Consider the following 25,995-nt stretch of genomic DNA (forward strand, 5'->3'; position numbering starts at 1 on the left):
TCGTATAAGATCTTTTACTTCTTTAGGCGTATCGCCATGCGGATGACTTGGTGTTGGTCTCTTCACTCTTCTCGTGCTTTTTTCGTAAGCTTTCAATATAATCTCTTCCAGTTTATCAACTGCACATTCCAGATCCTCTGGAGTGATTATTGTTGGAATTTCTGTTAATTCCGATTGTATTAAATGGCTGTTTTTAGCCCAATTGGTATATTCTCTTATTTCCATCGGTTTTTCTCTTGGTTCTTCTCCAATTGTCAATTCCACGGGATTGTGGTTTGAGGTTCCATCTTCCAAAGTTTCAATCGAGAATTCTTGAGTTATATTTTTCAGTATCGCGATATCTATTACATCTGATATTCCTATACCAAAAGCAAGATATGTCGGTAACTCGGGTCCAATCACTATGGCATTTTGTTTTTCGGCGAAATCCTTGAGTTTTTTGCCATTTCTATTCACTGCTCTGCTGTTCCATATTGGGGATTTACAGTTGAAATATCCGATGTAGATTTTCGGGTTTGTCCCTTCCAACATGTTGTTTATCTCCTCTTCCAATAAATTTTGAGTCTTTGACGATTTAATCCGGCAACAATCGTCACTCTTTCTGTTTCACCTTGTGTTTCGTCGGATCTACTTTTGAGGTAGTGTTTTAGATCTGTTCTCATCAATATTGCTACTCCTCCTCCGGTGTTTGTAGGTCTGTCACATCTATACGTTTCATAATTCATGAAATTCAGTCGTCTGTTCCGGTTTATTCTTGTTTCCTGTAGGGCTATAATATCAGGTTATCTCTCTGATATTATTTCTTCTATCTCGGTTTTCCGAGTGTTGATTCCATTTATGTTCCACGAGATTATCTTGAGGGATTTCTTCCTAATATCCGTAAGGTCCATTATTTCAGTTCACTAAATAATGCTTGAAGTTTTTTTGTCCATTTCCCTCTCAATTTTCAACATTATCTCGTTGAAAATTTTTTCCGGGAAGATATCTAAATCATCGGCTGATTCAGATATCTTTTTCTTCTCCTGTTGACTTTTCACAGCCTGTTTCATTGGAAGCTTCTTCTGTTCTTTTTTTTCTGAAGGAGTTTTGGAGTCTCCCTTTTCTTTTCCTGTTCTGTATGTTTGGTCTTCGCTACTTCCTGAATTTTTTGATCAGTAGTTGTTGTTTTTGTTACCTTCTTTTTCTGTTCAGCTGGTTTTCAGGAATTCCTCTTTCTGGTCACCAGCTTGAACTCGCTACATCCTTTGTAGCTAGCTGGATGGCCCTCTTCTCCACATAAGACGCATGTGGCATTTCTCTCTTCACCTTTTCTGTTGAGTGTGCAGTCATTGCTGCTATGGCTTCCTGAGCAGTTCGCGCATCTCCACGGGAAGGAGCATTTGTTTTGTGCATGTCCGTACCTTTGGCACCTAAAGCACTGGCTTGGACTTTCAGACCTTTTTTTGTGTTCAACCACAACACAGAGGTTGTGGAGTCGCTTCACTTCGAAGATTTCCTTTTTCTGGGTTTTAACCAGGTAGAGAGGTATGGGCTTCTTCGTCTTGTTCGATGTCATTCTGGACACCTCAGCGTCTGATATTCCCTGGAATATCAGGTCGTTCTTAATCAACGCAAGATCAGCGTCGATTGGTAAATGATGATTCTAATACCGTCTTTAACTACGATTGCGCGGCTATATTTTTTTTTATAGCAGGGGAATCTGCGACCGTGAAAAACACGGGGCTCTATCTCTCGCCCAGAGGAACCCATTTCTAGGGAACACTGTGGGGTTACTCACTCTTCCGAGTTCGCGACCCACTAAACCTAACCTGCTTTTTATTGGTTCCGGGCATTTGCCTATAAACCATTTATCCCTTGATCGGTTAATTTCTTCTTGCACATTGTCGTGCTAGGGCTATAAATGAACTTCTTGGAGTAGAGTGCTTCAGAAATCTCTACCCAATCTGAGGTGCCCATCATCGTGATGGGTGGGATTCTGTCTTTTCTAGGCACTTCAGGTGCCTTTTTGGTATTTTCCTCGTCTGACGAGGAGCTGTCTTTACGCGCGCGGTTAGATGAGGAATATATCTTCTCCTCCTCGATTTGGTAGGTAAAAAATTCTTTACCATGCTGCTCGAAGAATTTTGTGATTTTTCTGAAATCATCTACGGTTTACGCGATGACTTTTATACCGTCTCTAACTACAGTTGCGCGGTTGTAGTTTTTTTTTTGTGTAGAAAGCTTTGGATATCTCTACCCAATCTGAGATGCCCATCATCGTGATGGGTGGGATTTTATCCTTCTTAGGCACTTCTGGTGCCTTTCCTTTATTTTCCTCGTCAGACGAGGAACTTTCTTTGCTCGCGCGCTTTGTAGGAGGCGCATTTTGAGGTTTGACCGAAGGCGTTCTAGGGCTTTTTTTGAACTCCACAGGAATTACATTTTTCCCCACCGAGTTGGCAACTTCGGCGAAAGTTGAGGGTTTAAGCGCAGAGAGTTTTACAATTTCCTCTTTGGCTTGACGGAGCTCATTTATCAAAATCGAAACCGTTTCATTGAGTTTAGCGATTTCGGCTTTCATGAATTCATTTTCTTCGCGTAAATTTGTCCGACCCACGGACTCACCTTCGCTAAAGTCTTCCTCGACTTCACCGGTAGCTTCCATGTAGGAACCCCCATTATCTGAGGTTTCCGACATGGCTAAACGTTTTTAGTTTTTTTACAATGGCGATAAATATCAGTTAGAGAGAAAAGAACAAAAATAACCAATTATTCTATAGACAAAGTCTCACCTGATGTAATTTGCATAACCAACGATCTTTAGAACTGGACTGAATACAATAACAACACATCAAAACTCATTCACAGAACTCTCCCGAATAAACAGTATTCAATCAAATTAGAAAATCGTATGCTCGAAAATCTCTCAACACGTCTGCTTCCGTAGCTTAGCTAGTGGGTACTTCCACTTTGACTTTCTCTTCAACTTTCACTTTTACAACACTATGAATAGGTCTGAATAGGTCTGCTCTTGTCAAGATCCCACTCGACACTCACTTTGTAATAGTGTGAATTATTTATTCATCATTATGAAAGAAAATGGGGGTCAGTCACGTTCCCGATGGTGGAAACATCGTCAATCAGGGTGTCCGTGAAGTTAGCACCCACTTTTTCGAAAATGAAAAAAAAATTGTTTGCATTCGTTAGTAACTCGTTAGTAACTATTTGTAACACAAAAATTTTCGTTTGTACCTCAAAGGTATTAGTAGAAAAACACCGCATTCCGCTGGTGTGCTAAATTCACGGGCACCCACTGTTCGACTTTTAGCGGAAAATAAAGTACAGTTGGAAAGTTCATCGTTAGTAACTATTTGTAACACAAAAATTTTTGTTTGTAACCTAACCTATAATGGAAAAATGACTCCCTCAAAATGCGAAGTTAGCACCCACATTTTCGAAAATGAAGATAATTGTTTTTTGCATTCGTTAGTAACTATTTGTAACACAAAATTTTTGTTCGTTACCTTACTTATGATGGGAAAATGACACTCCCAAAATGCGAAGTAAGCACCCACTATTTCGGAAATGAAGATAATTTTTTTTGCATTCGTTCGTAACTCGTTAGTAACTGTTTCTAACACAAAAATTTTCGTTTGTACCTCGAAGAAAGTGCTAAAAAAACACCGCATTCCGCTGGGTGCTAACTTAACGGGCACCCACTGTTCGATTTCTCGCGAAAAAAGAGTACAGTTGGAAAGTCCAAGATCAGTAACACAAATTTTTTTTCTTGTAACCTAATCTATAATGGGAAAATGATACCTTCAAAATGCGAAGTCAGCAATCACATTCTTGGAAAATCTCCATTTATTTGTTGCTTTCAATAGCACTTCGTTAGTAACTATTTGTTAGCAGTTAGCATTTCGCTGGGTGCTAGCTCAAAATCAAAGATCAATCGAATATAAAATATAATTCATCTCGGAAATACTGAATTTCCCATATTGAACGAAGTGCATTAGTCAATATAAATTGGATGTGGAATATGTATCGATACAAAAACGAAGATACTCCGAGCACAAACATCGGGTCCCAGTCGAAAATTTCCATGAAAAAAAAAACTTGAAACGAAACAGAAATTCGTGTCACGAATATGTAGTTACAGATGGAGTTCTTATTTTACGGAAGCAATAAACTGATCCAGAATTTTCCAAAATGTTTATACATATATGCTAATTTTGCACTTTATGTGGTGCTATTTTGTCAATTGCAGAATAGGGTACTGACGAAAAATTTTATTTGTCGAACATTAAGTAACAGGGTACTATCGAAAGCAAAAGCGAAATCTAGAATTTTACAACATATTGGTTCTTAATCACAGTCTTCACTATTTCAGGGTACAATTTTTCCATTAGTGATTGGGTAGAAAAAAATTTTGTCCCGCAAATAGTTCATAACGGAGTTCTATTGGAAACAAAAAAGAAATATGGAATTTATGAAAATGAGTGTGTTATCTCCGCATTTTCGGGATGGCATTATCCCATTGGATGTTGGGCTATGAGCAACAATTTTTGTGGTTCAAATAGTTGATAACGATGGACTCTACAACTGAATTTTATTCATTTTTGGGTGCCCGGTGAGTTAGCAACCAGCGTAATACTGTAATTTTCTTTCATTACTTTTGAAATACAAACGGAAATTTTAGTTCTACAAAAAGTTACTAACGAGTAACCTCGCGAGTTACTAACGGAAGGAAGAAAAATTATCTTCATTTTCGAAAAAGTCGGTGCCCACTTCGCATAGCAAAAAAATGTAGAATTTTCGAAAGTGTGGGTGCTGACTTCGCATTGTGTGGGTGTCATTTCCCCATTATAGGTAAGTTTACAAAAAAAAAAATTGTGTTACAAATAGTTTCTAACCTTGGACTTTCTAACTGTACTATTTATTCGAGAAAAATCTAACAGTGGGTACCCGTGAAGTTAAAACCCAGCGGAATGCGGTGTTTTTTCAAGCACTATCTTTGAGATACAAACGAAAATTTTTGTGTTACAAATAGTTACTAACGAGTTACGAACGAATGCAAAAAAAATTATCTTCATTTTCGAAAAAGTGGGTGCTAACTTCGCATTTTGGGGGTGTCATTTTCCCGTTATAGGTAAGGTTACAAACAAAAATTTTTGTGTTATAAATAGTTACTAACGATGAACTTTCCAACTGTATATTATTTTTCGCGAAAAATCGAACAGTGGGTGCCCGTGAAGTTAGCACCCAGCGGAATGCGGTGTTTTTCTACAAGTACCTTTGAGGAACAAACGAAAATTTTGGTGTTACAAATAGTTACTAACGAGGTACTAATGAATGCAAACAAAATTTTTTTCATTTTCGAAAGAATGGGTGCTAAGTTCATGCACGGAAACTTAGTCAGGCGTTTGAAGTGGTCGGAAAAATCTGAAAACTGAAATGACCGATCTTCACTTGAAATTTTGAAAAATAATTTTTTTAATCCAATTGAACGTAAAAATGGCCGTCAGTCACGTTTATAGTGGTGGATTTTGCATCAGTCAGGCTCCCAAAGTCAAGGGCAGTGACCAGCTTCCTTTGACGCGCTGCATCTAAGTTCGTCTGACGCATATTCCACCGGCATTGTGCCGGCTGACGATTATTTATCGAGTGTACATAACAATTACTTGTTTATATATTAATTTTAAGGTGATATAAATCACTATATCCAACTGTTGAATTGTGATTATCACTATTCTCTCAAATTAATATGAATTGCTTGGTAATCATATCGAAAATTGATGTTTCAGCACGAACTATTTCTATTCATCTCGGATAGCTGGACCCTCTGGACGAGTAATATAATATAATATACAGGCTGGGCCATCCATAACTTTCCACCCCGAATTTTGAGCTTTGGGATGGAATAACGAAAAAACGCTCAGACAGGTCAAAGTTTGTTGGAAGGGGGACAAATAATAAGGGTTTTCAAATGGCTCTGATATCACTACCCCTATTAATTTAATTGTCTTTCCAACAAGGTGCAGCTCGACTCCTTTTTCCTATTCAAAAATGAGAGTTGTTAAGGGTTGCGGCTGGAGGGGTAGTGATATCAAACTTATTTGAACAGTTTTATTTGTCCCCCTTTCAACAAAATTTGACCTGTCTGAGCGTTTTTTCGTTATTCCACACCAAAGCTCTAAATTCGGGGTGGAAAGTTATAGATGGCCCATTCTGCATATTATATAATATTAGTCGCCCAGAGGGTCCAGGTATCCGAGATGAATAGAAATATGTAGTTTGTGCTGGAACATCAATTTTCGATTTGATCACAACGCCATTCATATTAATTTGAGAGAATTTTGCTAATCACTATTAAAAAGTTGGATATTGTTATTTATATCACCTTAAAATCAATATATAAACAAGTAATTGTTATGTACACTCGATAAATAATCGTCAGCCGGCACGATGCCGGTGGAATATGCGTCAGTCGAACTGCATAAGATGCCGCGCGCCAAAGGGACAACTGCCCTTGATTTGGAAGCCTGAGTGACGCAGAATCCACCACTATAAACGTGACTGTCGGCCATTTTCACGTTCAATTGAATTAAAAAAATCATTTTTCAAAATTTCAAGTGAAGATCTATCACTTCAATTTTCAGACTTTTCCGACCAATTCAACCGCCTGACTGACGACGTTTTCACCATCGGGAACGTGACTGACGCCAATTTTCACTCATGATCATATATAATTTACATTATTACCAAGTTTCACGTGGAAATCAATCACTTTTTTTTGAGATTTTTCTGGCCTCCCACGCCCACACCCACCGCTTATGGACTGACTGACGCGCGGACCTTATATGTACAAGTGGAGAACTACTCATGCTAAAAAATTCGTGTGGAGATCGATCACTTGTTCAAAAGTGACGTCACCTCCCGAACTATTCTGTACGATTTCAGAATATTGCAATCAACTATCTATCAGTAGTTTTGTTGTACCCAGTGCCTATATATGAACCAGTTTGAAACTATAGTTACAAACGATACTCAACAGAAAATTGGTGAGAAATATATAGCCATACTTGATAGAGATAGTTATTCTTAAAGTCAACTCAATAACAGTAAAAATTTTCATTCAATTTCAATTTCGAACAGAGAATAACACCATTATCGTTAATAATAGGGATAAAACATATTACGTCATGACACACGGGAATGAACGAAACCGGCAAGTGCCACGGCCACTATGGAAATATCTTAAATGGAACGACAATTCAGAATTGTCGCTCGATTCATTCGTTCTAATCTTGAATGAGACAGGTATCTTAATGAAGATTGTAAATCTCCCTCCATTCTCGCTTAAAGACACTATCCTCCGGTTGGGATGTGTTACACTGCACTATACTGATGAGGAACAATAATCCCGAAACCGGTCTACAGTTTATGTATACATTTTCTCTGGGAATTCACGACTAGCGCGAATTAATGGTGGGAAAACTTAATTGATTGAGTACTTGAATTTCAACTCGGCAAATTTTAATAGTGTAACGTTTTCTTCGCTGAATTAAAACGTCCGACTGATTAAAATTATTTATTTACACTTAATACACTTATAACTCACGGACTAACTACGTCACTACTATTTATTTATACTCGTATTTATTTCCAGTGTCCGTTGCTTGCACTTTGAACTATATCTGTACTTCCTACCTGTTCCTCCGCTGGGTTTATATAGGCGCCGGTAACATTCCCGTGCCATTCGCAAGTGTTCCAGAATAAAGGTCTGACCGCAAGGGCCGGACTGGTTACACTGTCCCCTCCTTAAGCCTGTTCTGTCCCAGAACAGATTTAGTGAATTTCTCGGAGGACCGTGGCGAAACCTGCACTCATCACCATTCCTACAGTAGCCTTTCTGATCGAAGTATAAATTGTTATGATTCCTTTTATTGGTTTTTTCGTAAGAAATGAGAATGAATTTTAGAATCAAATAAATGATAAAATTAAATTTTGAAATTCCCGGTAGACTCTATCACTATTGAGGATTCAAGAAAAATGAAAAATTTATATATATTAATATAACATTCAATGCCATTGAAAATAATCTCAATTCAAAAATCTCGAAATATTCTAATTCAATTCCTATAATTAATTAAATCTAATTCTTTATGAAAAGGAAAACTACACTTACATCTATGTTACTGACTAATCTATGGTCCAATATCCACGAATTCAAATGTAGGTTATGTTTGTCTTTAAAGTTTATTTCACACCAAAATGCTCCTTGGATTCTTGTTCTCTGGATATGTTGCTTTCAACTATTATTTCTAGGTCTTTCCACCGTTGAATTGGTTGCTCAGGATCACAATGAATGTTACTTTTATGAAAGTAATTCAACAGCCAGTAGTATACTTCCAAATATATAAATATTATCGTCTTGATATGGTAATACCTTCTGTTTCTACTTCAACTGAGTTTTTTGGCTTCAATTTCCAATTATTCAAACGATTTGTACCTTTTACAATTTCTGCAATGCTTCTTTCTACTCTCGATCTTCATATCTCTCTTCTTTTTTTTTTTCTTGTTTCCCTGGTTTCCATCCCCTCACTTTCCTACACTCTTGATTTCCTAATTTTCAACTTATCTATTCATAGACACTATTCACAAATTTTTATAATCTAAATTTTTCATTTTCAGTTATTGGCCTCAATAGATATTGGATATGAATTTTGAATATCAGTATGAAAATATGTACTTCAACTTGAATATATAAGTAATATATCATAATGTATCCTTTTCAAATGTGATTTGGAATTTTATATTGAACGTAATACTTTGAACCATAACAATTCCCCTAAAATTTGTTGATATTTGAATAAATTAAAATTATGCAAATAGAAACTAATTGTATGAACCTTCCTGATTCATATCCTTTTATATTCAAAAATACTTTCTATATTATATATTCCTTTAATTGCACCAGTATTCAAATCTTTCAATAGATAACTGTTCACAGGGTGTTCTGTTTCAACTCTATATGGTCCATCAAATGGAAATAAGAATTTAGCACATCTATCTTCTCTTCTGTTAGATACCCTCAATGTTTTAACTATTACTGAATCTTTTTTTTTTAATTTTGTTTTCTTTTTATTTCTTTTTCTCATTTTCTTCAAAAATTTAGTTGCATTCATTTCCATTCTTCTATTGACTTCATTCACAATCTCTTGATATTGTCTGTTGTTTTCAAATTCCCATTTCCTTTCAGATAATTCATTTTTCATCAATACTATTGGGCATTCTTCATTATTCGTATTCGGCACACAATTCATGAATTTCTCCACTTTATGTAAATTATTTTCCCATTCTGTGTGGTCATCAGGATTTATAATTCTCAAAAATTTTATTACTTCTCGTATATATCTCTCTGCTGGATTAGCAGCTGGATGTCGAATACTTGTAAATCTTAATTGTATTTCATTTTCACTGCAAAACCTTTCAAATCTTTCATTTCTGAAATATGTGACATTATCAAGTATACAAGCCTTAACTGCTCCCAACTCGTCCATATATTGTCTGAATTTTCTTTTTATTTCTTCACAATTTGTTCTTTTACATGTATACAATTTAACGTACTTCGAAAAAATATCCAAAATCACTAAAATATGTCTATTTCCACTTTTGCTTGGTATCAGATCACTCAGAAAATCAATTGCTACTAAATCTAATGGATTATTTGCTGTTATTGTTTTTGTTTGATTAGTATTTGTTCTATTTTTGTTCTTGCTTAATTGACATATTCTACATGTAGATGTTATTTCCTTCGCTAATCTTTGGTCATGCTTTGTGATGTAGTTTTCTCTGAATAACAACCATAACTTCCTTGATCCAATATGTCCATATTCCTCATGTAGATATTTTAAAATTCTTCTGCATAAGTCTTCTGTAATAACATATAATTCTTTATTTTGTTCTTTCTTTAAATATATTTCATTTTTCAATTGGCATTTTTGTTTTTCTTTATCTTCTAATTGTTGCTGTGACTCAATAATCATATCTGAAGAAAAAATTCCATCTGCATCTTTCATTACATTAATCCCTATATATTTTTGATTAACCTTTTTCTGGTTTCCTTCTCTTGATAATATATCTGGAATCACATTTGATTTTCCTGGTATATGTCGAATTTCAAAATCATACTCTTGTAGTAAAAGAGCCCATCTATGTATTCTGCTATTTCCAAATCTATTCTTCAATATGTTTGTGAGTGCTGAATGATCTGTTTCTATGTAGAATTTATCACCCAGTAAATAAAACCTCAATTTTTTTATACAAAATATGATTCTTGCTAATTCTAATTCGGATACACTATAATTTTTCTCATATGGTTTTGTGATTCTTGAAATAAAACATATTGGGACCTCCTTATCTTGATATTTTTGAAATAACACACCTGCAAATTTTTCTTTTGATGCATCCGTTTTCAATATAAAAGGATAGTCATTATTTGGATGAAATACTTTCAATTGTTGAGTTAATGTTTTTTTTAATTCTTCAAATGCCATGTTTCGTTCATCATTCCATTTCCATTTTACACCTTTCCTTAAGAGTTCTATCAATTTGATTTCCTTCTGACTTAAATCTGGAATCAATCTTTTGAAATAATTAATCATTCCTAAAAATCCCCTTAACGTTTTCAAATTCTTGGGTGTCTTATATTCTTGAATTGCCTTTATTTTGTCATCGTCCATTTCCAGTACATCTTGATCTACTTTATATTCTAAATATGTGATTTGCTCTAGATAAAATTTACATTTTTCCAAATTAATTTTTAATCCTGCCTCTTCTAATTCCTTCAATACAATTTCAATATGTTTCATGTTTCCGTCAAATTTTTGTATATTTTCATTGTTCATCAAAACACTTGGAAATGGATCTTTTCTATTTTTATAAATCTCTTCCATTAAAATGTTATTCTTCTCTTCTTGTTTTACTTGTATGTATCGAATTTTTTCTTCTTGTTGTTGTTGGTACATTTTGAGTTGTTCCTCTACCTCCATTGTGATATTTTGTTCATATTTATTTATTTTATCTATTGCAATATTCATTTTTGTTTCTACCTTATGATTTATTTCATTTATTTTATTTTCATTATCTTTTATTTTTGTAATGATTTCATCTTTCTCATTTTTCATTGTATTCCTTAAGTCTGATATTATATCATCAAATTTTTTATTCTGTTCTTCAAATCTTGTGTTCATATTTTCTAATAACTTTACAATTTTATCCATTTGGCTCTCTCCTATATCTTGATCTCTGCTTATTCCTTCCTCATCAAGTATTTCATTTTCTTCATTTCTTTTATTTCTCAATTCCATTTTGCGGTTTGCCATTTGTATCTTACTCAGAATATATAATATATATAAAAAAAATATAATGAATCAAGAAATTTGATAAAATGCTTTTCAATAACTCTTAATATTATAAGAATTGAAAATTTTCTGCCCCACGTTGGGCGCCAAAATTGTTATGATTCCTTTTATTTGTTTTTTCGTTCGAAATGAGAATGAATTTTAGAATCAAATAAATGATAAAATTAAATTTTGAAATTCCCGGTAGACTCTATCACTATTGAGGATTCAAGAAAAATGAAAAATTTATATATATTAATATAACATTCAATGCCATTGAAAATAATCTCAATTCAAAAATCTCGAAATATTCTAATTCAATTCCTATAATTAATTAAATCTAATTCTTTATGAAAAGGAAAACTACACTTACATCTATGTTACTGACTAATCTATGGTCCAATATCCACGAATTCAAATGTAGGTTATGTTTGTCTTTAAAGTTTATTTCACACCAAAATGCTCCTTGGATTCTTGTTCTCTGGATATGTTGCTTTCAACTATTATTTCTAGGTCTTTCCACCGTTGAATTGGTTGCTCAGGATCACAATGAATGTTACTTTTATGAAAGTAATTCAACAGCCAGTAGTATACTTCCAAATATATAAATATTATCGTCTTGATATGGTAATACCTTCTGTTTCTACTTCAACTGAGTTTTTTGGCTTCAATTTCCAATTATTCAAACGATTTGTACCTTTTACAATTTCTGCAATGCTTCTTTCTACTCTCGATCTTCATATCTCTCTTCTTTTTTTTTCTTGTTTCCCTGGTTTCCATCCCCTCACTTTCCTACACTCTTGATTTCCTAATTTTCAACTTATCTATTCATAGACACTATTCACAAATTTTTATAATCTAAATTTTTCATTTTCAGTTATTGGCCTCAATAGATATTGGATATGAATTTTGAATATCAGTATAAAAATATGTACTTCAACTTGAATATATAAGTAATATATCATAATGTATCCTTTTCAAATGTGATTTGGAATTTTATATTGAACGTAATACTTTGATCCATAACAATACATATATATAGTATATAGTGAGAAGGGGTTACAGTTCACTGCGACCTTAAGGTCTATTGTGCCCCCTAACAGAGCTGTTTTCATCGCGCCCTTTACAGCTCGCCTTCCAGATCCAGAGATCTGATGAAATCCAATATCTGGGACGGCTTCAACGAGGATAATTCCCCACTCCTACAAGTTTCTCGTCCAAAGCACTCTTTCCTTTGGCTTGCAATGGCAAAGCATTCCGTAACCAGGTGAATAGGAGATTCCTCCTCCTCCCCACAGAATCTACACTCGTCAGTGTCCGACAAACCCATTCTCAACAGATGCTTCTTTAGGCGACAATGTCCTGTGAGAAAGCCTGATAGAAGTAGCACTCCACAGTTTTTCTAGGCTCCTTGGTTTGGTTCGGGTTAAAATTGCATACTAGGATCCGTATACCAGTCTCCTGAAATACCACCTCCAGCATGCTTCGCACAACCCACCAATTCAACTGGTCCAATCCACAACCGATCTTGGGAACAGCTAATTTCCTAACTCCAAAGCGTTGAAGGTCTTCTTTCAAGCTATGCAGTGCCGTCCATAGATTCTCATAGGTTGGCTTCTGATGGGAATGTTGCTTGGTGACTAGGTAATAAATGAACCGACCTTCAGCCTTCAATTTCAAAGATTTTCCGATTCTTGGCTGCTGTCGCAATAGTTCTTCGTACCGTCCAAATTTATTTCTGAATACTCATGCTATTCCTTCGCTCATACGAAGGTCCTTCGCTACACAATGAGCGAGAGAGTATTCCTCAGACACGGTAAAGAGGTCTTGATATACTTCCTGTGTGACGCCGAATCGTGCAACGCGTGTCTCACCAAAGCAATCCATAAACCTCTGGTAATAGCTGCTACCTTGCATCGGAGTTACCACAAGACGTACCTCTTCTTCGTCCTGCGCGTACGGAGCTAACCGGTTAAAATGGACGACCTTCGGTTTCCCTCTAGGGAGCTTCCTTATCCTGTAAACTACATCATTTATTCTCTTGATTACTTCATACAGTCCCTCCCAATGTCTCTGCAGCTTCGGAGAGAAACCTTGCCTCCTTTGTGGGTTATGTAGCCACACCAGATCTCCAGCAGTGAATCCATCTTCAATAGCCTTGATGTCGTAGCGCATTTTCTTTCGGTCACTTGCTTGCTGCATTTGATTGCGCACCTTGTCATGAATGTATTCCAGCTTGTTTCTTAATTTACTAATGTAGTCCTCCCCAGCTACGTCTTCTCCAGGCTTACAAGTCGCAAGGCAGCCTCATTTCTCGGCCGAACATTATACTAGCTGGAGTTTCCTTGCTACATTCTTGAACCGAAGATCCATATGCCATGGTGAATGGATGTAAATACTCATCTCAGTCCCGCTGGTGGTCAGAAACTACTTTGGTTAGATGCTTTTCCGTGCTCCGATTCATTCGTTCGACCCTGCCATCTGATTGTGGATGAAGAGGTGTAGTCCTTGTTTTGTGAATCCCCAATTTCCTGCGTACTTCTTGGAATTACTTCGATTCAAAATTTCAGCCTTGATCACAACGCAGCTCTAGAGGTATTCCAAATCTGCAGAAGAATTCTTTGACCAATTTATCAGCTACCGTACTTGCCTCTTGATTAGGAATACCGTAGGCTTCCACACATTTTATGAAATAGTCCATCGCTACCAAAATGTACTTGTTTCCTTGGTCTGTTTCGGGAAAGGGGCCAGCGATGTTGACAGCTAGTCGTTCCATTTGGGATCCGACGTTATATTGCTTCATTGGTGCTTTTTCTTTACTATAAGGTCCGTTAGCAGCAGCACAAACCTTGCATCTTCTATACCAATCTTTATAGTCCTTCTTTCAATTTAGCCAATAAAATCGCTGCCTGACTTTATCCAAGGTCCTAGTTATCCCGAAATGTCCACCTGAAGTTCCATTATGTAGTCTGGTCAGAATGTCTATAACACGGCTCTTCGGCACAATCAACTGAAGTCTCTGCTCAGTTCCATCTTCCCAACAACGGTTCAGAAGACCTCCATCAATCTTCAACGTTTCCCATTGTGCCCAATACGACTTTATATTCTGGCTCAGTCTGTATACTTCTTCCCAAGTAGGTTAGAAGAGTGGTACTCTTCTTCCAACTCAGGATTACTTTCAAGTCATTGTCTTCCTCTTGTGCTCTTTGAATTTCTTCGGGAAGCCAGCCTTCTTCGATTACGGTGGTCCGCCTTAAATCGATCTTCTTTTCCAGGTGCGAACAATGGCTGGAATCTGGGGACACCCAATGATTTTGGTCGAGCCAGTGTCTACCACAGCGACTCCTTTTAGTTTCCCAGCTGTAGCTCTTTCAAATTCTGGACGATTGCGCTTGGAATGCCTCTTTTTGTTGCAGTTCCAGCACACAGCATCCTTTTTCCTAGCGAGCGATATTCTGCTGACTTCTTCTCTGACAATCTTCTCAATAGATCGGTCTGTTTCTTGCTCTTATCTTACACGAAAGTGTCCTCTATGCGACGCTTGCTTCGATGCCTCAATTTCCAAAGCCTGGGCTAAGGCATCATCTATGGTTCTAGGGTGGGCTAGTCTCAGGGCTTGTTGTATTTCACTATCCTTTATCCCATCCACGAATATCTGCATTGATAGCTGTTCCAGGAAGCTATCTGGAGCAGATGGATAAGCCAGCCTGACTAATCTCGCCACATCAGCTTCAAAGTCCTGGAGATTTTCTCCTGTTTTCTGCACTCGGTTCTTTATTTGTGCATGGTATACTTGTTGCAGATGAGCATCGCCATATCTCATCTGAAGTTTCGATGTAAGAACTTCGTAACAGGCTTGACTCTCCGGAATCGTTTGCAGAATGTTGAGTGCCTCTCCTCGTAGAGCTATTATTAATACTGTGGTTTTTTCGTTGTAGTTCCAGTTGTTCGCCAGGGCAGCAGCTTCAAACTGTTTTTGATATGTCGACCAGGGTATTTTTCCATCAAAAGTTGGAGGCTTGATCTTCACTCTACTACCTGCGCCGTCATTTTCCGCTTCCGCTGTGCTGTAGGGTGTTAAAGCCAGAATATCTGTTCTGTTTGATATACTTTTCAAGGAATCTATCAATTTGGAATTATGTTCAATTATTCCTGCCATTCCTTCAAACTTTCCGTTAACCTTGTCAAAATTTTCATCAACTTCGTCAAATTTTTCACTCTTTATATTGAATCTCTCGGCCACTTTATCGAATTTCTCATTTATGGTTTCTAGTTACCCATCCAATTTATCTGTAAGTTGACTCCCTACATCGTTACAATTTTCCCTAATCTGGACCATTTTCTCATTCAATTTCCCATCAATTTTCTCATTTAATCTTCTGGAATTTTCTTCCATTTGTTCATTCAACTTACAGGACTTCTCGTCCATTTTCTCATTCAACTTACAAGAGTTCTCGTCCATTTTCTCATTCAATATTCGAGAATTTTCTTCCATTCTTTCGTTCATCTTACCCAAAAAGTCCATTACCGCTTGAGTCTCCATCGCGTTCTGTAGTCTTGTGTTCACTGGCATGAACTCCAAATAACCGAAAATATTTATTTAATTCGAGTGATGTTGAACCTCACACCTGACACCATTGTAACGTTTTCTTCGCTGAATTAAAACGTCCGACTGAAAATTATTTATTTACACTTAATACACTCATATCTCACAAACTAACCATGTCACTACTAATTATTTCTACTAGTCTTGCACTGTGAACTATAACTGTACCCTACCTGCTCCTCCGCTGGGCTTATATAAGCGCCGGAAACATTCCCGTGCTGTTCGCGACTGTTCCTGAAGGAAGCGAGCGCTCTGGTTCTCGAAAGGTCCGACCGCAAGGGCCGGACTGGTTACAGTAGGAAGAAAATTAATGTTCCCAAAATTCATTTCAAATCTCTTTTGTCGAATCGCGACACATATTCAATTTCATTCCCAATAGAGTCCCAATAGTGTTATCTCATTTAGTTAATTTTTTTAATTCAATTTGAATTCATCGGCTGAAAAAATTAATGAAAGAAATTCATTACAATAATTCATACACGAAATATTGACAAACTGCGGAACTTCACCTTTAGGCGACAATCCTCCGGTGAGGAGGCGTAACTTCTTCTTAAAAATGAATTTTTTTGGATGATTCATTCCTGGAAAGTTTCTCCTTTGCCGTATTTGACACGATGGATAATTGAAGGAATTAGACAGCAAACGACTAAAAATAAAACAATTATGAGCAAAATTTGCAATATTGTATTTTCTCGGCAGGATGCATCGAATGAAATAATTTCATGAAGAATGTTTTCGAACATGCATTTGTGTTTCCATCCAATATTCTGGCGAGCAGCAACAAGAACGTGCCCATTTTCTATACGAAAAATCGACCCTGCGAATTTTTTTGCTTTATAATATATTTTATTCGAATTGATCCTTACAGTCATTCAGACAGCAAATGAAGACTGATTGAGTTCAATGTGAGTTGATAGACCTATGAAGTTAAGGAATGATCCTGCGCCAGCTCATTCCAATCATTATGGGGCTGCCAAAGTTGCTTGTGATAATCGCCTTGTTTCTCATGGTGAGTATTTTCATGACTGATATTTGAATTGACTATGGACCGACCGTTCATCATTCGGATGATATAGGATTATTTGAAATTGTTGAGTTTTGATTCTTGTTTGTTGTGCTGAATATTTCACGAAGTAATATGTATAAACTTGCCGTAAAATCGCCTGACTGAAGGCATCTAGGAGTGAAATATGCTGGGCATATACACATTGGGCCATTGAAAACGAAACAACAGCTCTGGAAGTCGGGAAAACCGACATATATAAAAACGCTTGGACACGTCAATTTTCGATTCTAGGCTGACAACTATTTAAATAAAATTCGAAACAGAATTGCATCAACCCTTTGCCTAGTTGCACACACACACCGATTTTAGACGGCCGATTTTATATCGGTCGTCCAAATTCCAATAGTGAACCACGTGTGGGAACGGGACCTTGCACATACGCCGACCACTGATCGGTGACGGTAAAATGCCGGTGAGAAACCGTCCAATACCGGCAATTAGGGAATCCAGACCACGTGACTTTCAACTGTCAAATATGGCGCTTGGTTGGCAAGCAGAGATTTTTGTTTCACTTAAATTTCTTAAAAAAATGGTGAATATCATTATAGATAATGTATATACACTAATATCACGTTCTTATTCATTCAATATATAATTTAGAAAATGTTTTGTTTGCCTTGCATGAATTGAAATTCAATAATTATGGGTTTCGTGAGTTCAGAGCATAACATCATTGGTGCTTTTTCACCTAATTCTCTTCGCTGTTTTTGTAACAAAACTTGTGTGGATCCTTTTCATTATGTAGGACCTTTTGTCAAATAATCAAAATATTATTCTCTATAATTTCTTCTTGAATTAACCATTTTGGTGTAAGTATCGTTCAATTTGATTAATGGAAATAAATCATGCAAACTTGTTCGCACTGTATTCATTAATTAGTGAAGTACAATAAAATTTATATATCTATGTATATGTTTTTAGTATAGTAAATAAATGCAGATCAACACAATTGAGTTTCTCTCAAATATTTTTATTGTTCAAACATACGTCAATTTTACTAATGTGAGTAACATTTGATTGTTAGGACTCAGTAGTGTTGTTGATGTTGATGAAATGTGAGGTTCTATTTCTGGAAAAATAGCTGCTTTGATGAATTTATGATCGAACCCACAATAATACTTCCACAAAAATACATTATTGATATTGTCCATTAGTCACCGAGGAGTGTTTTGAACTTTCTTTTCTAAGTCTTCTATTTTTCTGGTGGCAAAGTTGAACTGCTCAACTTGTGTACTTAACATGGTCATTGTCAAGTCTGTTTGTTTAGCACAGCCTCTCAATCTGCTTTGCCCTGCTTGCTCTGTATCACCCAGATCACTTCCTTCGTTACACTAAAAAATGAATAGAAAATTTTACATATTTTTAGAAAGTTAAACCTTTATAAAAACGTATTCGAATGAAATCACTGTATATTCAGTTTCACTTATAGGTATATGAATACAGACACATAGATATTCTTCTTAGGTACCTACCCGTTATGAAATGTCTGCTACATACTCCTTGGTTCCTAATAATTGATTCAGTTAGATCTTCTCTCTTGAGCTGCTAACCACATATCCCTTCTTCGTTAATATGTAGGTAATGCACAGATTTTGTCACAGTAGGTATACGAAAAAATCCTTATGGTACCGATCTGCACGACTTCCACAGTTAACCATAATACTTGTTACAGGCATTTTTCTTTCGGAATAAAACTTAGTTCTCACTATTCACTATATATATCAAAAAAACTAAACGATATTTAACACCAATCAATGTCAATTATTGAGAAAAAGCTTCCAAAAGTTCCAAATTACGAAAGGTAAGCAAACGTTGTTTGCCAACCGACCGCCATATTGAAATATTTTGACAGGTGATTGGATTGCCTAATACCGGGATGTAGTGACGTACGTGACTAAGTACACGTTTGTAAAAGCACCGATTGTTTACCACTGAACCCAAGAAGGAGTTCTTTCTTGAGTTCAATGTTTTTTACCGACCCTTTCAGTCGAATTCGTTTGGATGATCGTTTGGACGGTAAAAATCCGGTTAGTGTGCTCGCAACTGCTACCGATAAAATATCGGCCGATTTTATTCCGGGCCGTCCAAAGTCGGTGTGTGTGCAACTAGGCTTTGTGTTACAACCCCCACCACTATATTTTGAATGGGAAAAGTGGTTCCTCATTTGAAAGGCCTTTCTATTTTGATTTAATTTAATATTTTTCATTAAATCCATTTATTTTCGATATTTTCACCATTGAATTTTGATCATCGTTGATTGTCCCTTCAAGCTCACTTGTGTAAATCAATCGAATTCTCACTCAACTATTTTGCATTTTCGATGATGAATCTGCGGAACGGTTCCCGCACTGGTAATTTTATAAAAATAAGGAAATTATATAAATATTTTTGCCAATGAATGAAAATCTATTTTTGCCTGAATTGTGAACAAGAAGAACAAACAGTGATGTTTTGATATGCGATATATGACAGTTAACGATTATCGTCGTAACCAGTTAATAAATTAGTGAAAATCTGATTAGGTCACACGGCATGTCAAACGAAATGACCAATTCTGTACTAATTTCATTTTTGAATATCTCAAAGACGGATGAATATAATGAAAAAAAATATCGAATATGCTGAACTCAGAATGGAACTTCCTTTCAAAAGAGGTAATGAGTGCGACAATTTTATTTCACTCTTACGGCAGCCATGGGAGGAATTCATTTGCCTCAATGAATGACACAAATAATTTCCTGTAAAAATTAGTATTCAGGTTCTTTTTCGCCATAACTGGTTTGAAAATGAAATAGATTCTACGGAAAAGAAAAAATGGAAAACGACAGAAATAATTCTAATTTTCCATATTTTAAAATATTTTTTCCTTAGAACTATTTTTTTCGTTTTTCCACTCTTTTCTCCGTAGAATTAATTTTATTTTCAAACCAGTTATGGCAAAAAAAAAACCTGATAATCATTTTTACAGGAAATAATTTGTGTCATTCATTAAGGCGAATGAATTCCTCTCATGGCTGCCGTGAGAGTGAAATAAAATTGTCGCACTCATTTTCAAAGGATATGATAACACCAGTGTTACTGATTCATCATTCGATTCCAGATCGCTGCGCTCTGGCTCCGCATCCCCACCAATACTGGAATTTGAACTAGACCAGCCATTCATTCGATATCGCATCGCTCTGAGGTTTCGATTCTTCCACTGTTCCACTAGACTCCGAGAATATTCGAATTTAACACTGAAACACTTATGTTTCCATTTTATTTTTTTTTCTTTAGCAGGGGGAAAATCTGCAAGTCAGAAGAACCACCCTCTCCTGAGGGGGAACAAGTGTGGGGATTCTCACTCTCCTGAGCTCGAGACCCACTAAAAAACCTTAACTGCTTCTTGAATTGAATTGAATTGGTTCCGGGCATTTGCCTATAAACCGTTCATCTCTTAGTTGGTTTTCTTCTCGCACACTATCGTGCTGGGATTTATGTGTTTATCCTCGATTGGATAACACTTTATTGGATATTTCAATAAGTTTCTGTTCTTATTTTAATCTCATTTTAATTGATCTCTTGGTCTGCTTCGGTAAATTCTCATTCTCCTTTTGTCTTCCTCTGGGTCGTAGTCCACTAGTCTCCTGAGTTCTTAATTCGGATTGTTTTTCGGTGTTTCGAATAATTTCTCTGCTTTTCTGTTCATGAATTTCGTTATGGTTTTCCATTTTAGGTCCCTATAAATCTGTCTATTCCTGACAAACCAAGGTGCATCTATTTGACATCGTAGCAGCTTGTTTTCAGTAGCCTGAATTTTTTTGATATGGCTCTTTGCCGCGAAACCCCAAGCAACTGATCCATAAGTCAGTTGAGGCCTAGTAACGGCTTTGATTATCTTCAAATTTGTCTATTTCGAAATGTGGCTTCTTCTTCCTATCAGAGGGTAGAGTATATTCATTGCTGCTTTCGTTTTGTCGATTGCTTGTTTGATATGACTTTTCCAAGTAAGTCCTTCGCCAAGCGTTATTCCTAAATATTTTGCTTCATTTTTCCAGTCGATTTCTTCGCCATCAACTTCTAGATTCGTTGTGGGTCGCAGTGTTCTCTTCTGTAGTAATATTGTTTGGCTCTTTTGTCCATTAAGTTTGATTTTCCACTTTATGCACCAGTCATTTGTTTCGTCAATCGTTTTTGTAAAACTCGTTCTATTACGTCAGGGTTGCGGTGTCGAGTTGTTATGCCTGTGTTGTCAGCATATAACGTTAGCATGGTTCTTGGATTCTTCGGAATAACGTGAATGTATATGTTGCACAGAAGTAGCCCAAGTACGTACCCTTGGGGTACTCCAGCCTCTATATCTCTTGTTGTGGAGCATGCTCTTTCCACTTTCACGTAAAATCTTCTATTTTCCATTTTTGGCATAATTCTGGATCAACTTGCATATTTTGATCGAATATCCAGCACATCTCATTTTATATATTAATCCTTCATGCCATACTCTGTCGAATGCTCTGGCGACGTCTAGTAAAACAAGACCTGTAGCTTGTTTATTTTGGAATCATTCTGCATTATTTTCTGTGAGCCTTAATAATTGTTGCTCTGTTGAATGCTCTCTTCTGAATCCGAACTGTTCTGGTGGTATTAGTTTCAGATTTTCGGTTTCCTCATTTAGACTCGTGGCTATAATTCTTTCTACTACTTTTCCTAACGCCGATAGTAGACTTATCGGTCTGTAGTTTTGTGGGAACTTCTTCTCTTTGGTTTATTGAACACTATGACTTCCGCTGTTTTCCATTTTTCTGGGTAGTGTTCTGTCCTCATAATTCCATTCGCGATATTTGTTACAGCGGCTATACCTTTTCTAGGTAATTTCTTTAACATAACATTCGTTATTTTATCGCTTCCGGGAGCTTTCCTCTTCTTCAAACTTCTAATTATTTCTCTAATTCCATTTGGCGATGTTGGTTTGTCTATTTCAGCAGTCGCTGGTAATTCATCCATTTCTTCATCATTTTCTTCAACCAGTTCTTCCAAATCTTTATTTTCGTCCACTATCCTGTAATTTATTCTCGATTCTCGTTCGATCGAGTCCGCCAATGCATCTGCCTTATCAGTATTGGTATACGCCATTCCCCATTTTCCGTGTAGGGGTGGAATTTCAATCTTTTCTCCTCGTAGCCTTTTTTGCATACTCCATGCAGAATGATCAATTGTATTCAGTTTTTGAACCCTTTTGTTCCATCTCCTTTTTCTTAGATTTTTCAGGGTGTTTTTCAGAACTTGGCTATGGCGGTTGTGGTTCCATCAATTCAGATCATTTTCATTCATCCGATATATTCTTCTGAGTCTTCGATGTTCTCGTATAAGATTTTTTACTTCTTTAGGCGTTCATTTATTCATTGCTGTATCCCGTTGCCAGGAATGAATCTACAAAAAGACTCCTAGTCTTCTAGTACTTCTTCCTAGTACATCTGATACACTCCTTTATACACACTTTATATCAATTTTCTTGGCCGGCCATTTTAAACTATCGAAAAAAAAATGGGGAAAATCCGCTCCGTGATAGATAGAATATAGGTTCGTTTCGATTCTTGGAGCTGGGGGTCTAGAAGTGTTAGAATGAAACGAGAATTTTTCCTAGTACATCTGAAACATTCCTTTATACACCCTTTATATCAATTTCCTTGGCCGGCCATTTCAAACTATCGAAAAAAAATGGAGAACATCCGCTCCGTAATAGCCAGAATATATGTAGGTACGTTTCGATTTTTGGAGCTGGGGGTCTAGAAGTGTCAGAATGAAACGAAAATTTTTCCTAGTACATCTGAAACATTCCTCTATACACCTTTTATATCAATTTTCTTGGCCAGCCATTTTAAACTATCGAAAAAAAATGGGGAACATCCACTCCGTAATAGCCAGAATATAGGTTCATTTCGATTTTTGGAGCTGGGGGTCTAGAAGTGATAGAATGAAACGAGAATTTTTCCTAGTACATCTGAAACATTCCTTTATACAACCTTTATATAAATTTTCTTGGCCGGCCATTTTAAACTATCGAAAAAAAATGGGGAACATCCGCTCCGTAAGAGCCAGAATATAGGTTCGTTCCAATTTTTGGAGCTGGGGGTCTAGAAGTGTCAGAATTCTTCCTAGTACATCTGAAACATTCCTCTATACACCCTTTATATCAATTTTCTTGGCCGGCCATTTCAAACTGAAAGAGAAACATACGCTTCGTCATAGACAGTATAATGGATTATTTTGATCCTTGGAGTTCAAATATTGCGAAAAGAAGAAGAGAAAAACGTAATTTGAAATCAGTTCATCTTTCTCTGCATATATTTAATCATTCGCTTCAGCATCCTATTCTAAATGAGGGAAAAAATTAATCGATTGCAGCATCGATACGGTAGATACGGTATTGACTGTGGTGGAATAGTAGTTTTGGAATTGGCCGGCCGGGAGCTAACATCACCACGGTACATTATCTGTAGATCCTCTGAGCTGCTAGCGATAAGTGAACAGTCGTCTGCATATTGAAGTTCAGTGATAAACTTGGTACGGGTTTTTGCTCTGAGGCGCCTCAGGTTGAACAGGCCTCCATCAAATCTGAATCTTATCCCAACACCTCTTACGGGCATACTCATGTCAGCAATTATCGATACAGCTATGGCGAAAATATTGAACAGTAAAGGCGCTAATACGCAGCCTTGTTTTATTCCAGAGTTGGTTGAGAAATGGTCGGTTGTAGAACCGTTATTATGTATTCTGGCGGTGTTGTTGGTATGAAGGCTTTTACACACTGCTAAGAATTTTTCGGATACTCCAAGACGTGCCATGATTTTCTATAGCGCACTCCGATTCACTGAGTCGAATGCCTTACTTAAATCGATGTACAGTCCCTGGCCATATTATTAGACGAATTGATTCGATGCAAAATCTCAATATTGAAGTATAAATTTGATGTGTATGTTACCTATACTTCATCTGTAAAGGGTTTTCACATATAATATATCATATTCAATAAAAAATATTGATTTATTGATGATTAAACATGAAATTCTGATATTTTGCTGAGCCACCCTGTGTAGCTATGAGAGCTTCATACTATCAATGCAGAATTGTTCGGTTTGCTGCATTCGAGGATAATGATTTCGTATGTGGATTATCGAAATAACGTTCGAATCTGCAGAATGCAAGACGTCCACTGGAAGACATAGTACTGATTCATACTTAAGTACTAATACTACAACATCAAAAATAAATGCCAAATAGAACAATTTAATGAGAGTCTTAGATAAAATTGACATTCTGTGGAAATGAAATTCAAATATTCTGCTTTTTCCTCGGGCAATACCAGTAAATATAAAAAAATCCTCAGTGCGTCTAATAAACTGGCCAAAGACTGTAGTATAGATCCTTGATTGTTGTTCACGGGCCTTCTCTTGCAGCTGTCGAAGTGTAAAAATTAGGTCCACCGTACCTCAATTTGTTCGAAAGCCGCACTGGGAATCAGGTAATAGCTTTTCTAAGAATGGAACCAGACGATAAGCCATAATCTTCGAGAGAATTTTAACGGCCACACTAAGCAACGATATGCCCCTGTAGTTGTTGCAAGTCGACGTATCGCCTTTGTTCTTATAGAGGTTGATAACTAAAGCGTCTCTGAAGTCTTGTGGCACATCTCCCTGTTCCCAGATCTTGCGAAATAGTGTTAGGAGACTATTGACAGTGTCTTCATCCAAGGCTTTGAATATCTCCGCTGGAATGCCGTCTAGACCAGGTCTTCCTCCTAAGTGCTTTTCTCATGTGAGGTTGGCGGTCAACATGGCATATTTATCTCTGTCCAGGGCTTGGTGCAAGAGGTTGTTTCCCTCCGTGTGAGTCCAGTCTCTTATATTTCTCAGTCATGACTTCTTTTTCCTTCCTATACCACGTTTACCATCGATCTTGCCTTCCATGATGAGCTGCAATTGTTCACACTCCTCATGTCGCATTATGTGTCCGAGGTAGGCTGTTTTTCTCATTTTCAGTGTCTAGTCAGATATGCGCAGGTGTTCATTCTTGTTAGCACTTCTGTGTAAGTCGTTTTGGAGGTCCAGCTTATCCTTAGCATTCGGCGATACATCCACATTTCAAAAGCGTCCAACTTCTTCATATCATCTTGTTTTACTGTCCATGTTCCACAGCAGCATAGGAGTAGGGACCAAACGTAACAATTGAGCGTCCTCAACCTCGTCGCTATTGATAATTTTGGGTTACATAAAAACTTTCTCAGGTTGAAGAAACCCGCCCTAGCGATTTCAATTCTCCTTTTGATCTCTTTGGAGTGATCTAGTTGGCTATTTATGTCTCTGCCCAAGTAAACGTATCGCCGCGTTGTTTCAAGTTGTACTCCGTTTATTGTTATATTTAAGTTGATGTTATCCTGCGGGTTTCTGCTAAAAACCATGGTTTTAGTTTTAGCAGCATTGACCTTCAAACCCATTTTGGCCCTTTCACCTGCCAGTCTGTTCAACAGGACCTGCAATTGTTCCTCTGATTCAGCCAATGTCACTGTGTTGTCATCATACCTTATGTTATTTAAAACAGTTCTATTTATTCTGGCACCTTCTTGAAAATTTTGAAGAGAACCCCTGACTATGTATTTGGCGTATACATTGAAAAGCAATGGTGATAATATACACCCCTGTCTAACACCTCTTTTTATGTCCACAGATTTCGTGTTACCCCCCTCTGTTCGGATGCATCCTTTATGGTTCCAGTATAAGTTTCGTATGAATATAATATCTCTTCCATCTAGCCATATTTCAGTTAGAACTTCAATTAATTTCTCATGTGGTATTCGATCGAAGGCCTTCCTATAATCGATGAAGCATACATAATGTTTTCTTTATAATTTGTGAGTACTATTTTTGGGTTTCAATGCCCGTTTGTATTCCTATATGCAATAA

At 36.7% G+C, this 25,995-nt stretch overlaps 1 protein-coding gene and 3 long non-coding RNA genes across 5 annotated transcripts in view; 3 read left to right on the forward strand and 1 right to left on the reverse strand.

Annotated features, from left to right (window-relative positions):
• LOC123306524 (thrombospondin type-1 domain-containing protein 4-like) overlaps nucleotides 1-25,995 on the forward strand; it is a 728,470-nt gene that overhangs the window by 500,956 nt on the left and 201,519 nt on the right. The gene's annotated exons all lie outside the window — the stretch shown is intronic.
• Nucleotides 8,096-8,877, forward strand: LOC123306533. The gene is made up of 2 exons (XR_006536925.1): nucleotides 8,096-8,421; nucleotides 8,674-8,877. It is a non-coding gene; the product is annotated as an uncharacterized LOC123306533 (long non-coding RNA).
• On the forward strand, nucleotides 11,686-12,371 carry LOC123306530. Its single transcript, XR_006536922.1, has 2 exons — nucleotides 11,686-12,011; nucleotides 12,262-12,371. It is a non-coding gene; the product is annotated as an uncharacterized LOC123306530 (long non-coding RNA).
• On the reverse strand, nucleotides 18,006-18,729 carry LOC123306529. The gene is made up of 2 exons (XR_006536921.1): nucleotides 18,529-18,729; nucleotides 18,006-18,387 (listed from the first exon to the last, which is right to left on the reverse strand). It is a non-coding gene; the product is annotated as an uncharacterized LOC123306529 (long non-coding RNA).

The sequence above is a fragment of the Coccinella septempunctata genome, chromosome 2 (genome assembly GCF_907165205.1).
Source record: "Coccinella septempunctata chromosome 2, icCocSept1.1, whole genome shotgun sequence".
NCBI classification, from domain to species: domain Eukaryota; kingdom Metazoa; phylum Arthropoda; class Insecta; order Coleoptera; family Coccinellidae; genus Coccinella; species Coccinella septempunctata.